Consider the following 16,653-nt stretch of genomic DNA (forward strand, 5'->3'; position numbering starts at 1 on the left):
CGGGTGCACTCAAGCCACGGCAATGAACAGTACTAAATCAACTAAAATCGATCCGAAACGCTGAAACGAACAATCAACACCAACTAACACCTCAATAAAATAATAACCAATAATACTATAGTCCAAAACACAACTCTAAACATCTAATCACATAACCCAAATAACATACGAAACTTAAATCGTACCGTACACCGGGCTCGGCTATTACACCAATAATATGAGCCGAAGTCATGGGAGTTCCACTCAATTCACATCACATGTCCGGTGGAAGTCACAGCTTTCCGGCGTACAGGCTTCCCCAATAATATGAGCCAGACACTGTCCGCGGGTAGCGATCAACATGCAACTACGGTTGATGGAAGGCAAGGAAAAATTAAACTCTTTTAATTTTTACTTATTCGGTTTGATATAAATTTTGAATCATATTTAAAATGAGGGATTTTAATTTTAAAATTGTCTCATCAATTTAATTTAAAAATCACGTGCCACGAGTTTGTATGTTTGCCGGATTCATGCAACTATATTATCTAATAATATACATACATGCATACTACTATATATCGCATATATATCATAATATGACATTCAACAATAAATAAGGATGATCGATCGCCAACACTATTAGATCCATGTGAGCCATACATGGATCCAGGTCCAACCTAGGTGAATGCAGGGATGCAAATGCAACTATTACAAGAGCTTCCAATATTTTACATGTCTTCGTCTTGATCATCGGACCCACCATCTTCCAGTCTTGATCTCCCACTATTTCTAATATTACATTTAAATAGCCATGGCACATAAGGGATACATCTCATGGGGTGGGAACGGGCCATAAACCAGGCCCACTTTAATAATATCAAATATTAAAAAAAAACGAATAAAAGAGTAAAATATCCTGACATACACCTAACACATTGGTCAAGGCTCTCGATCATCCTTCATGCATTTAATATCAAATATTAACATCAATTTAATTAAACAATGTAATTAATTGATAAATCATATATCTAATAATTATATTACTAACCACCACAATTATTAAAGAATTTAATAAATTAAATAAACTCCAATTAAATCAATAATAATTGATTTCTTGTAAAAACTTATTTTTACCATAAATAATTAAAATCATATTCCAATTATTTATTTCACAAGAAAATTATTAATTTTTCAAAAATTAATTTTCCAAAATAAAAATTGAACCAATTTTCAAAAATATCAATTTTGCCCAAAATTTGAAAAATCAAAAAATCGCACCCTAGGCCCAAACAATTCAAGCCCATTATTCAGCGCGGTTCTCGAGACACTCTCGGGCAGCCGCCCGCGCTGCCCGCCCCGCTGCCCGAACGTTTTGGGTAGCGGCGACTGCCCTGTGCGCGCAGAACGCGCACAGGCGCGCCGCCGTGCGCGCAGGCGTCGGACGCCTGCGCGCGCTGCCGTGCGCGACCCTGCGCGCACGGACTGCCTGGAACAATTCCGGGCAGATTTAAATTTTTTTTTTTTTTCGAAAATCTGGAAAAAATAAAATTTTATGGTGCATCAATTTTTTCTGAAAAATTTTCTTGTGTGGTTAGAATAAATTATTCAATATGATTTAAAACCATACGATTCAGAAAACCTGGCTCTGATACCACTGTTGGATCTGGTTTTCTATACGCCCAAACGCAGCGGAAGTTTTAAAATTTTTATTTTATTTTGAAAAACAAAATAATTTTGCTTTGGACGTTCGTATGATTTAACAAATTTAAACATGCATAGGATATTTAAAAGTATACCTTTGTGAATTAAATCACTTGGCTCCAACTAATCCGGTATGAACGGATTAGCTCTTGATGAATCCCTACGAACTTTCTTCGATTCTTCTAATTAGGTCCACGACTAGAAGATTTGTTCCTCTTCCAAATAGCACTAGAATATTTGGAAGAAGTTTCATCGTTGGAGATTAAAATCGAGAGACGGCTCAACTCTCTTTTATTGAAAAGTTGGCCAAAATTTTGGGAGGAGTTTTCTTGAAACTCACGTGAATCACCAAAAAGGTGGAAGACTTGGAGGCTAGGTCAATCTCTATTTTTCTCTTAAAAACAATAATCTTGACCTAAATTCAATAATTAACCATAATGAGCTTGATTAATTAATTGGGCTAGTCCAACTAGTTTAATTAATTAATCAAAGTCCATTAATAACTTTAATTATTTAATATGTTGGACTTGTACTCCTACAAGCCCATTAAACATATTCTCATTATATTTAATTTAATAATTAATAAACTCAACTTTTGAGTTTAATAAATTAAATTAATTATAAATTCAACATTTGAATTTATTATATAAATTGTGTGACACCCTGACCCATAACATTAAAAATACGCAGCGGAAATAAAATTTTCCTTTTTAAAATATGGAAGGAGTTTCAAAATACATTTCATAAAAATGTTTACAAAATAATCACATGATCATTCAAATGACATACAAAATACAAAACAATCATTCTTATGATCATGTCCCAAAATTATGCAAAACAATCTTCCTTCCAACGGTGTATGCATATGACTCCCATCCACGATCACTGTCCTGGTCGGTCACTCTTATCTGCATCACATGAAAATAACTGAAATGAGAATAAATCTCAGCAAGTGGAACTCTAACATAGCAATGATACAATATACTCTGTAAAACATGACTTTGAAATCATAAATACCATCAACTCTGAAACATGAATAATATAGCAATAACTGTAGCAATAGCAATAGCAATAGTTAGCAATACGATGGTATTTCTCTTTTCTCTGGTTGGATTGATATCAATAGTATCTCTGACTGTGGTTGCAAATATCCCATCGATATAAATCGATAACTGTGAGGGATAAAAGCCTATGGTCGATGATCATCTAATTGCATGCAATGCTCTGACTATGATAAATCAATCCAATAAAACATTTGAACTCTGAATAGCATTTAAAGCCGTCGTTTCGCAATCTCTATCTTTTGTAGTCCCTTTTTAACAATAGTGAGACATACAATGCCTCCAATAGATAATCAATGAAATTAATACGTAACAATGAATCAATTGAAGGGAATATCACTTTAAAATCTTTAAAACTCAATACATATAACATCATGTGAGCAAAAGGATGAAATTCCACTTACAACCAATAGAACACCTTCAAACTATACTCTTGGTACACCACCTACAACAATAATCCATAAACAACACCAAAATCAACTCTATATCCAAAAATACAAGTCAAATATCCCATTAAACCAACAATAACAACACCCTATAACAACTCATCTCCAAAAACCATGCTAGAATCGCACCAAAAACTTACCTAAGCTTCCTTATACCACGGAGAACGTCGATCTCAAGTCGGAAATCCAAATAACTCCAAGAATCAAAGGTAGGAAGCAAAAGAAATGGAGGAAAACCCTTGGTAGATGAGAGGAAATCTCGAAAAAGGTAGATAGGATAGGGTAAGATATGGCCAACAACTCCAAAAAGTAGCTAGATAACTCGCCCATACTTACACCGCGGGTGCGGTCACACAAGCACCGCGGGTGCGCTATGCCTTCGGCCAACCAAAATAAATCCCATGCACGAACACCGCGGGTGCGGTGCTGCTAATACCGCGGGTGCGGTCCTTGCACTGCCGCGGGTGCGGTGATGCCACGGCCTTCAAATTCCAAAATGATGAACAGTACACCGCGGGGGCACTCCTCTAAGAGCGCGGGTGCACTCAAGCCACGGCAATGAACAGTACTAAATCAACTAAAATCAATCCGAAACGCTGAAACGAACAATCAACACCAACTAACACCTCAATAAAATAATAACCAATAATACTATAGCCCAAAACACAACTCTAAACATCTAATCACATAACCCAAATAACAAACGAAACTTAAATCGTACCGTACACCGGGCTCGGCTATTACAATCTCCCCTCCTTAGAGGAATTTCGTCCGCGAAATTGACGTCACTGCACGAACAACTCAGGATACTTCTCTCTCATCTCATCCTTTGGTTCCCACGTAGCCTCTTCGATCAAATGGTTCCTCCAAAGGACTTTAACGATGCCGATCTCTTTGTTCCTCAGAACTCTAACTGTGCGATCCAAAATCTGAATCGGAATCTCTTGGTACGTCAAACTCGGCGTCAAGTCCAATGGCTCGTGGCGAAGAACATGGGAAGGATCTGCAATATACTTCTTGAGCATCGATACATGAAAAACATTGTGGACTCTGTCAAGATCGGGCGGTAGGGCTAATCTGTAGGCTCTGTCACCAACTTTGTCCAAGATCTCAAAAGGACCAATAAATCTCGGACTTAACTTGCCCTTCTTGCCAAATCTCATCACACCCTTGAGAGGTGCAATCTTCAAGAACACGTGATCGCCAACCTCGAACTGCAAAGGCCTACGACGAACATCTGCATGGTTCTTCTGTCTGGACTGAGCAGTCTTCATCCTCTCTCGTATCACAGCAACAACATCAGCCGTCTGCTGGACCAACTCTGGTCCCAACATCTTCCTCTCTCCAAATTCATCCCAAAACAAAGGCGATCTGCACTTCCTGCCATAAAGTGCCTCATACGGTGCCATGCCAATCGACGCCTGGTAGCTATTGTTGTACGTGAACTCCACAAGAGGCAATTTAGAATCCCAGATACCAGAATAATCAATAGTACAAGCTCTGAGCATATCCTCAAGAATCTGAATGACCCTCTCTGACTGACCGTCGCTCTGAGGGTGATAAGCTGTACTGAACGCTAACCGCGAACCCATAGCTCTGTGCAAACTCTTCCAAAACTCGGAGGTAAACCTGGGGTCACGATCAGACACAATCGACACAGGCACACCATGAAGTCTAACAATCTCTGCAATGTAATCCTCGGCATACTGCTTCATGGAGTACGTCGTCTTGACTGGGAGAAAGTGCGCCGACTTGGTCAACCTATCAACAATGACCCAAATGGAATTATAACCTTTCTGCACTCTGGGAAGACCAGTCACGAAATCCATCGTAATATGCTCCCACTTCCACTGAGGGATCGGCAAAGATAGCAATGTCCCAGCAGGTCTCTGGTGCTCAATCTTCACCTGCTGACAAGTAAGGCACTGAGAAATGAACAAAGCAATATCTTTCTTCATACCTGGCCACCAGTAGAGTCGACGAAGATCCTGATACATCTTCGTACTGCCTGGATGAATCGAATAAGGTGCGGTATGAGCCTCTGTCAAGACATCTCGCCGAATATCATCGCCAACAGGAACACAAATACGGCCTCTGAAAGTCACCAAACCATCACCATTCAAACCAAACTCTGAATTACCCCTCTCTTCAGCTCTAGCTCTCAACTCTAGCAACTGCACATCAGTCGCCTGCTCTCTACGGATCCTGTCCGTCAAAGTAGATCGAATAACCAACGCTGAAAGACGAGCAATGGTACCTGGAATCACCAGATCAATCTCCTCTCTCTGCAAATCCATCAACAATGGTCTCTGAATCAAAGAACTCAATGAAGCACTCGACTTACGGCTCAAAGCATCAGCCACAACGTTCGCCTTCCCTGGGTGATAACTGATCGACACATCATAATCCTTGACGAGCTCTAACCACCTCCTCTGCCGCATATTGAGCTCTTTCTGAGAAAACAGATACTTCAAACTCTTGTGGTCTGTGAAGATCTCACACTTTTCGCCATACAAGTAATGTCTCCAAATCTTCAGGGCGAAAACCACAGCTGCTAGCTCCAAATCGTGCGTCGGATAATTCCTCTCATAGTCTTTCAACTGGCGAGAAGCATAGGCAATGACCTTACCTCGCTGCATCAGCACTGCACCAAGGCCTCTCTTCGACGCATCGGTATAGACAACAAAATCCTCAGAACCACTGGGCAATGAAAGAACAGGAGCTGTCGTCAATCTATCCTTCAACTCCTGAAATGCACTCTGGCAATCGATGGACCACTCGAACTTCACAGTCTTCCTCGTCAGATTGGACAATGGCAGGGCAATCTTGGAGAAATCTGAAATGAAACGACGATAGTAACCTGCCAAACCAAGGAAACTGCGTACCTCAGAGACAGTGGTAGGAATAGGCCAATTCTGAATCGCCTCTATCTTCAACGGATCAACAGCAATGCCATCCCTCGAAACAACATGGCCTAGCCAAAACTCACACTTCTTCAACTTGGCGAACAGCCTCTTCTCTCTCAGCAATTGAAGAACCACTCTAAGATGCTCTGCATGAGGCTCTCTGGTCTTGGAATAGATCAGAATATCGTCGATAAAGACAATAACGAAGCTATCCAGATAAGGCTTGAACACACGGTTCATCAGGTCCATGAAGACTGAAGGGGCATTGGTTAGACCAAAAGACATAACCAGAAACTCAAAGTGACCATACCTGGTCCTGAAAGCCTTCTTAGGGACATCAGACTCCCTAACCTTCAACTGATAGTAGCCAGACCGAAGATCAATCTTCGAGAACACAGTGGCACCATGGAGCTGATCAAACAAATCATCTATCCGTGGCAACGGATACTTGTTCTTGACAGTCACTTTGTTAAGCTCCCTGTAGTCGATACACAGCCGCAAAGATCCATCCTTCTTCTTGACAAACAGAACCGGAGCTCCCCAAGGCGAAGAACTCGGACGAATAAAACCCTTGTCTAAAAGATCCTGCAACTGAGTCTTCAACTCCTTCATCTCATTGGGGCCATCCTGTACGGAGCCTTAGAGATAGGAACCGTACCTGGAGCTAAATCGATAACGAACTCAACATCTCTGTCCGGCGGCAAACCCGGAACATCATCCTCAAACACATCAGCAAACTCCCTCACAACATCAATATCATCTATATTCAACTTAATCAGTCTATCCATATCCACAATAGAAGCAAGAAACCCATCGCAACCTCTACCCAGCAATCTCTCAGCCTCAAGACAAGAAATAAAAGGAAGGACCAGCGAAGTACCTGAGCTGGCGAGAACTCCTCCCTGGCCATCATCTGCAAAAGTCACCTTCTTAGCAACACAATCGATAACTGCACGGTAAGTCGAAAGCCAATCCATGCCAAGAATAACATCGAAAGCAACCATAGGAATAACAATCAAATCAGCGAAGACAACTCGCTCCTCAATATGAACAGGGCACGCAAACACAATCGACGTCGGGCACAACACGTCCCCCGAAGGCAAAACAACACTAAGCTGGAGGGGAAGAACAGAAGGAACTATACCCAACGATCTAAAAAACAAATCAGACATAATAGAATGAGTAGCACCAGTATCTATCAAAGTCGTAGCTACTCTGCCTGAAATCAAAATAGTACTAGAGATCAATGAAGAATCATGATTAATACCTTCCTTGGTCATCGAAAAGATACGACCCTGCACCTTCCCTTGGCTAGCTCCTCGTGGACAATTTCTGGCAACGTGGCCTGCCATGCCACAACGATAACAAGTATGAGTGCCAAGTCTGCACTCTCCTCGATGATGCTTGCCACACTTAGGACAAAGTGGCTTCTCGGGATCAACTGGAACTGGTGGTGTTCTAGGACTCGACTCCATCTTGCCCTTGCCCTTGAAACGATCCCTGCCCCTCTGATTAGAATCCTGGCCTCTCTGAACAACAGCTTGGTGCCTCTCCTGCCTCTCTCTGGTGATGTCCTTCTCATCCTGCTCGGCCAACAAAGCTTTGGACACAATCTCCTTGAAAGTCACGGCCTTGGACATGTTGATATCACGACGAATCTCAACTCTAAGGCCTCGAATGAAATGAGCGCCTTTATCTTTGTCATTGGAAGCAATGTACGGAGCAAACAAGTAACCCTCCTCAAACTTCAGAATGTACTCACCAACATCTAAGCTCCCCTGACGAAGCTCCAAGAACTTCGTAACCTTCCTCGCTCGAAGTGCATCGGGGAAATAATTGTCATAGAACAGGTCAGTGAACTCTGGCCACTTCAATGTCGCAACATCAACTCCAACTTTGGTCGCATTCCACCAAATGCGAGCAGCCTTAACCAACATGAATACGGCACAGCTGATCCTGTCTTTGTCCTCGTACTGGAGATGATCGAAGATCGCCTCTAAATCCTTGACCCACTCGACAGCAACTAGAGGATCGGTGCTACCTGCGAATTCCGGTGGATCCATTCTCTTGAAAGCAGAAAAGACGGCATCAGTGCCAACAGCCTGTGCTACTGGAACTCTACCTTGGCCTCTACCCTGTCCAGTACCTTGCATACGAATGAGCTGCTGAATCTGCTCGCTATGCACCTTAGCCTTCTCCTTAAGCAACTTGCCGAACTCGTCGACAACTCTCGAGGAAGAACTATCCTCACCCTCGGTCGCCTTACGCTTAGGAGGCATACTCTACAATTGCTCACAAGACACCAATCAATATATAACAATGGATAGATGCAAGAAAACATACCCGGACAGATGAGAGTAGACGAAGTCATATGCATTGGTCCGAAGAACACCGCTCTGATACCACTAAATGTGACACCCTGACCCGTAACATTAAAAATACAGCGGAAATAAAATTTTCTTTTAAAATATGGAAGGAGTTTCAAAATACATTTCATAAAAATGTTTACAAAATAATCACATGATCATTCAAATGACATACAAAATACAAAACAATCATTCTTATGATCATGTCCCAAAATGATGCAAAACAATCTTCCTTCCAACGGTGTATGCATATGACTCCCATCCACGATCACTGTCCTAGTCGGTCACTCTTATCTGCATCACATGAAAATAACTGAAATGAGAATAAATCTCAGCAAGTGGAACTCTAACATAGCAATGATACAATATACTCTGTAAAACATGACTTTGAAATCATAAATACCATCAACTCTGAAACATGAATAATATAGCAATAACTGTAGCAATAGCAATAGCAATAGTTAGCAATACGATGGTATTTCTCTTTTCTCTGGTTGGATTGATATCAATAGTATCTCTGACTGTGGTTGCAAATATCCCATCGATATAAATCGATAACTGTGAGGGATAAAAGCCTATGGTCGATGATCATCTAATTGCATGCAATGCTCTGACTATGATAAATCAATCCAATAAAACATTTGAACTCTGAATAGCATTTAAAGCCGTCGTTTCGCAATCTCTATCTTTTGTATTCCCTTTTTAACAATAGTGAGACATACAATGCCTCCAATAGATAATCAATGAAATCAATACGTAACAATGAATCAATTGAAGGGAATATCACTTTAAAATCTTTAAAACTCAATACATATAACATCATGTGAGCAAAAGGATGAAATTCCACTTACAACCAATAGAACACCTTCAAACTATACTCTTGGTACACCACCTACAACAATAATCCATAAACAACACCAAAATCAACTCTATATCCAAAAATACAAGTCAAATATCCCATTAAACCAACAATAACAACACCCTATAACAACTCATCTCCAAAAACAATGGTAGAATCGCACCAAAAACTTACCTAAGCTTCCTTATACCACGGAGAACGTCGATCTCAAGTCGGAAATCCAAATAACTCCAAGAATCAAAGGTAGGAAGCAAAAGAAATGGAGGAAAACCCTTGGTAGATGAGAGGAAATCTCGAAAAAGGTAGATAGGATAGGATAAGATATGGCCAACAACTCCAAAAAGTAGCTAGATAACTCGCCCATACTTACACCGCGGGTGCGGTCACACACGCACCGCGGGTGCGCTATGCCTTCGGCCAACCAAAATAAATCCCATGCACGAACACCGCAGGTGCGGTGCTGCTAATACCGCGGGTGCGGTCTCACAGCGGGTGCGGTCTCACCGCGGGTGCGGTCCTTGCACTGCCGCGGGTGCGGTGATGCCACGGCCTTCAAATTCCAAAATGATGAACAGTACACCGCGGGGGCACTCCTCTAAGAGCGCGGGTGCACTCAAGCCACGGCAATGAACAGTACTAAATCAACTAAAATCGATCCGAAACGCTGAAACGAACAATCAACACCAACTAACACCTCAATAAAATAAAAACCAATAATACTATAGCCCAAAACACAACTCTAAACATCTAATAACATAACCCAAATAACAAACGAAACTTAAATCGTACCGTACACCGGGCTCGGCTATTACAAATTGTAAATTCAACTCCTTGAATTTTATTACCTCCAAAATTTAATATTTAATAAACCCAACATTTGAGTTTAATAAATTAAATTATCAAATTTTATAAATTCAACTCTTTGAATTTATTCTCTCCAAATTTTATAAATTCATAAATTCAACTCCTTGAATTTACTATCTCATAAATTCAACTCCTTGAATTTATTTTTCTCAAAATTTATTTATCATAAATTCAACTCCTTGAATTTACTATATCATAATATAAATTCAACTCCTTGAATTTATTCTCTCAACGGGAACAAACGATCCAGTGCTTGTGTGACCCTCAATGGTTCAGGGATACAGCTAGCCGTGGGTTCACAACTCTTTGTGATTCAGGACATAATCCTTTATTCGGGCTTACCCTAGTTAGCCCCATTCTTTTCATCAACACCTTGATCAAGAATGTCAGAACTCATTTCTGATTGCACCCATCGGATCATGGTAAGAGCGTCTAGTAGCATCGCCCCATGATCCCCTAGGTATCACTGATAGTGCCTGCAAGATCCAGTCGATTATGATTAACGTACAGTACGGTCCCTTCATCTCATATATCGCGATCGAATCTGCAACCATTGGTTCATCGAGGGTTGCATATTAATTCGATAACTATGTGATAACTATAATAGTGGCATCGCGTGTACTATTTGAGAACTTCTTCTCTAATGTACATCTCATACTCTGGCCAGAGATTCCATGCACTATTATTTCATTAGATCACATAGGATATCCACACCCGTAGGTGAGCGGTGAATCCCCGACTACAATGCACTGGCTCCTATATGTGTCGCAACTATACCCAACCTCGCCACCTGATGACTCTCCTGGAGCCGGTAAACGATTCAAAGCACAGCCCTAGCATATAGAGCCTCAGTGTTGTCCCGGGTCGTAAGGACTAATGGTGTACAATCATAACCACGGACTTATCCTCTCGATGAATGATAACCACTTGGAAAGTCCGAGGGAGGGTTGTTCGGTATAATCATCATATGACTACCCATCTGTATGTTTGGACATCTCTATGCCCTTACCAAGAAACGTAGTACACAACATCACAGATGCTAGTCTCAAGCTCAAGCGACCTTTATCCATGTTTTAGGCGGCTGAATCGACTAGGAACGAATTTAGAATATGCAGTGTTTACAAATGAGTTTCAATATCGAATTACGATTCATTTGTATTAAAGCATAATCAAGGACTTTATCTATGCTGCTTGCATTGGTATACAGATAAAGTATTACGAAACCATTAAAAGTTAAATTATATTCAAATAAAGATTGTTTATTTCACTTGAGTCAATAAATTCCCTAGCCAACCGTTGGCTTGCAGGGCATCTACTCTAACACAACCAACACAACGCCTCAAACCTCAACTCTCGGCTCCCTCACCACCAAGAAGATCGCGACTCCAGCTGTTCTAAAGGCGTGTCCAGCAGCTTACGGCCCCCCTCTAAGCCACGGTTCAGACACAGCAGGGCCTGGTACGTGGCTTGAATCGGTCCTTGCACCGCTGGCTTCGCCCTACACACGCTGCCTCTCCAAAACCGAACCATGGGTAAAGCAACCCTCGGCCTACACCCAGCTCTCAACGTCTCGACTCCAGCTTATAGTCATCTCGATCCTCAACATGTTCAGCCCCTTATGACCCTAATTCGACAGCCCCTTGCACCATAGTAACAAAAACGTGAGATGTATGCAACAACATACTGTTTTCGTGCCAAACCAAGAGCATAAAAGCTTTGCCATGCCAATACCAAAAAAATCATAAACATAACACACATAACAGCAAATATATAGCATGTATGAAGCAGAAATAAAAGTACATGGCGTGCCTTAGATGTTATAGAAGCGAGGAGATCGAAAAACGAGCGCCGGAGACAATTTGTTTGAAGGAATTGCTATGGCCGAGATTTTCTTGAATTGAAAATGCTATGGCCGATGGTTGCTGAAGGGAGGCTAGCTGCTGAATTAAAATAATGAGAGTGGGGATAGTTGGAATAAAGAGGTGTCGGTTGGAGAAATATACTCTAAGGATTGGAATCAAGACAACCAGCTGTATTTCAAACAAAGAAATGCAGCTGAACCCATCTATATAATGAAGGAGTAAGGGCTGTCGGATGGTGGGAGAGTAATAGGTGTAGGGTAGGTTTAGGTTTAACTTAATGGTAGTTTAGGTTAATTAAAATGCACTAATGAGCTTAAATTAAAAATTAAAAGGTTTTTTAAGCACGATAAACTTAAAATTAGGCTCATTAAATTCAAACACACTCCTGAAAAATATTTCGTTTTGGAAAGATTTTGAAAATACTAGCCGAACCTTCAAAAAGTCTCCCGATTCGATAAAATTTATGTACCGTTAAAAATTACATTCGTGCGTGTAAAAATACCCAATAAATACCATTCTTGAAAATTACTTTTAAAACATCTTAAATTAATATTTAAAAACAAATCATGTAATTAAAATAATTTTCCTGAAAATTCTCCCGTCTTCGATCCTCGTTCGAGCGCGAAATGAAACTTAAAAATCTTTAATGCATATATCTTTAAAATTTCGTGAAATAAATTCTATCATGCAATAGTAATGCATAAAATACATAAAAAATAATTAAACACAAATTAATAAAATAGATATGCATTTTATGCTTTTAAAAGAATTTAATAAAATAACAAAGAAATTTAATAATTTGCATGCATGTTGTTTACGTGACCCCTTCAAATTTCGGGACGTATTGTAATGTCCCGAAAATCGGAAAGTCCACGTGAACCACATGCATGCAAGTTATTAAATTTCTTAGGTATTTTATTAAATTGTTTTAAAGAATTAAATGCATGATTATTTTATTAAATTGTGTTTAATTATTTTTATGCATTTTCTGTATTATTATTGCATGATAGGATTTATTTTATGAAATCTTAAAGGTTCATGTATTAAAGATTTTTAAATTTGCAATTCACGCTGGAATGAAGAACGGAGACGGAGAAATTTTAAAGAAAATTATTTTTTATTACACGATTAAGTTTTATTAATTAATATAAGATGTTTTAAAGTTATTTTTCAAAAATTGGGATTTATTGGGTATTTTTAAACGCAAGATTTTAATTTTTAATGGTGCGTAAATTTTATCAAATCGGGGGACTTTTGAGGGTTCGACTAATATTTTCAAAAAAATTTCAACACGAAATATTTTTCGGTAGTGTGTTTGGATTTAATGAGACAACTTTTAAGCTCGTTGGACTTAAAACTCTTTTAATCTTTTAATTAAACCATTTAGGGTCATTAGTTATTTGATTAATAATTAATTAAAGATTATAATTGCTACCTTACAACCATTATCACCCACCACCACCTGCCGACACCCCATTTATATTTTAGTACACGGTTTCAAATAAATACACCAGCTGAAGGCCACGGTTGTTGGCTTGTTCTTGCATCCAAGGCTATCCGGCGTCTCCTCCGTCTCATTTTCGTTCATCAACTATCTAAGGCACGCTTTGTATCAATTTTTCTGCATCATACATGTTTTATACGCTGATAATTGTGCTCATGCATGTAACTTTTAGATCTAAACTTGTGCATAAAAGTTGTTTGGTTTTCATGTGCTTTCTTGCATCCTATAATTGTTACTCACGATTTTTCTGAATTCTTGGGCAAGGGGCTGCGGTTCTTGAGTGTCTAGAGGCTTCTGGTGCGTGTTTAAGGCTCCTAGGATGAGTCTCTTTATGGTAGTTCATGGCCTGGAACGGCAGCTAAGAAACTGAACAAAGAAAGCTGAGGCTATGCACTTTGGGTTCGTGTAGAGCAAGTCATGGCTTTTGATTGCTTTGGGGCTCAGACATTAGTTCTGAGTTTGAAAGGGGTGTTTCATGGTCTTAAGTTATGTCTAAGGGTTGGGTCTAGGTCCTGGTTCGGGTCCGGTTCGAGTCGGTTTAAGCATGAGAGTCGAATTAAGGAAAGATGATGACTAAGGCTTTCGGGTTAGCACATGCTGGAAATTCCAGCAGCTTGCTGGTCTAATATTTTAGCATCTAAAGGTCTGGTTTTGAGGGTTTTAGGAACTTTTAGATGTTCATTAAGTGTGGTAAAAAGTTGGAGAAATTTTGGTTAAGTTTCAAGTCGATTCAGGTTAAAACCGGGACTTCGGTCCAAGTTTTAAAACGAATCGGTTAAGTTATGAAATGAGCTCGAGTTTACATCTAGCAATGCTTATAAATATGTTTTGGGACATTTTTAGGAGTTTGGTAAGTTTCGGATCAAAATAATGAGTTTTGGATTTATCAGGGATTTAATCGTCGCACGAAAAGTTAATTAAGGAATTAATTGAAAACAACTAGACTTAAGCTTAATAAAATTATGGAAAATTATATTTAAGCTCAAATAATTATTAGAAGTCTAAGTTTTTAATTTGAGAATTTTATGCTAAGGTTTGGTTTAATTCAGGAATAAAGCGCATTAAGATGTTAGATTTAAAGATTAATTTAAAAGTTATCGATTTAGGCCAAATAAACATATGGGAAAATTCATGTAGTCTTAAATAATTATTTGGGACATGTTAGGGTCAATGGAATTAATAAAATGTCAAAAACGTGGAATTTTACGTTTAAGGGTTAAACGATAATTTTTGGGTTTCTAAGGGCAAATAGTCATTTTGCACCCGGGGTGAGATTTTGGACCTGGCAGCACCCTGAGCACAAATTCATGATATTTTAAATGTTCACGTATCATGATCACGATTTTTAAGATTTTATGAAAATATACGTTGCATGCTTGGTTTAAAGGAAAAATTACGTATATGCATGTTTTTATTAAGTGGTGATTATGATGATGTTTTTGAAGGATGGGAGTTGGTTGTGACTGACGATGTATATGTATACGATGATATGATTGGAGATATCGTGAGGGAAAAGGCCCCAGAGGGAGCCCGTTTACGGGAGAAGGCCCCAGAGGGAGCCCGATGATCGTATTTCCATTGACATGATATGATGAGCTGAGGCCCGGGCTCAGTGGACGGGTAATGCTGTCGCTGATGTCCCTCGCCGTCCGGTACCGTGGTTATACTTAGATGGATCCATCGATAGAGCTGATACGATAGAGCTGATACGAAAGTCACAACTAATGAACTGAATTCAATTAAAAAAAACACGTATACATATAAGATGACATGAGATGATATGTTTTGACACGATATGATTTTACATGACACGTTTACGTATATGATGACATGAGATGACATTCTTTAATACGATATGATTTTACACGACATGTTTATGTATATGATGACATGAGATGACATGTTTTGAGACATTATGATTTTACACAACACGTTTACATTAAGCTTTTTATATATTAAGTTCATGAAAGATATGTTGAGTATGATATTTTTCACTGTTATATGCCTGTATATGTACTTGTTATTCCTGGTACAGGCGTGTTGAGTCTTTAGACTCACTAGGCGTGTGTGATGCAGGTGAGCTAAATGTTGAGGAGACTGGAGGTGCCGAACTCTGAGTAGGCAGACCTGGTAAGGTGACACGACCCGAGGACCACATGTTTTCCGCATTACGATTTATGAGATTGAGAGGAGATGAATATTTTCATAAGTTGATGATTTTAAGAATTTTATACGTTTATGTTTACGTATGATTTTAGACGAGTTGGGTTATTTTAAGCTGCACTATTTTTAATGACAAATAAAAGATCATTTTTAAATGTTATATTTTTCTATTACGATTTTTACTCCTTTACGTTTACGTTTAATGTCAGTCATTTTAAACTGTGATATTTTTATTGTAAAATAAAGACGATTATTTTAAATGTTATTTTGTAATGGCGAGCTTTTAAAAAAATATATATATTTTCCGCATTTTAAAACGAGTAGACGTTACACTTCTTGACCACATATTTATTTAATTTGTACAATAATTTTCTCTCTCTTTTTTTTTTATGAGAGATATATGGGTCGTAGCATATAACTTAAAAATTACATAGATCTTCAATATCTTTCTTTTTTTTTTCCTCTTTTTTTTTTTCAGGAAATATCATTTTTTTTTCAAAATAAGAACTCTAAACAATAGATAGTCTCTCTCATGATCAATAAAGGCTCGAAAGCTGTTTTCTCAGTCCTCTCCACTCACTCACAAAATATGTGTGAGTTTAAAATTTTAGGCACTCTTATAAGGTATATCTTGGGCCTTATACTTTAATACCTAATTTTATCACAATGGTTAATCATTCAAAAATATTTCATAAATCATATTTTTATATTGATTAGAATATTAAAAAGGACCTTTTTTCAAATAAAAATTTAAACATTCTTAAATAGATTAATACATGTTCTAATTTAAATCTTTCAAATATGTAAAGTATGACATTTTTGCAAAAATTACTAAGGTACAAAAAATAAACATGGTTTTATTTTAAAATAATATTAAATTTTTTTTTTAAATTTGTTTTTTTTTTTAATTTGTTCTCTCCCCAATCAGAATAGGACATT

The 16,653-nt window shown here is 38.8% G+C and overlaps 1 long non-coding RNA gene across 1 annotated transcript in view; it reads left to right on the forward strand.

The window, feature by feature from the left end:
- LOC140833341 (uncharacterized) overlaps positions 1-15,856 on the forward strand; it is a 59,952-nt gene extending 44,096 nt beyond the window's left edge. Inside the window, exon 2 of the long non-coding RNA XR_012118421.1 lies at positions 15,628-15,856. This is a non-coding gene — a long non-coding RNA (uncharacterized lncRNA). The remainder of the gene's footprint in view (positions 1-15,627) is intronic.
- Positions 15,857-16,653: the final 797 nt, after the last annotated feature.

Source organism: Primulina eburnea, chromosome 6 (genome assembly GCF_022965805.1).
Source record: "Primulina eburnea isolate SZY01 chromosome 6, ASM2296580v1, whole genome shotgun sequence".
Lineage (NCBI taxonomy): Eukaryota > Viridiplantae > Streptophyta > Magnoliopsida > Lamiales > Gesneriaceae > Primulina > Primulina eburnea.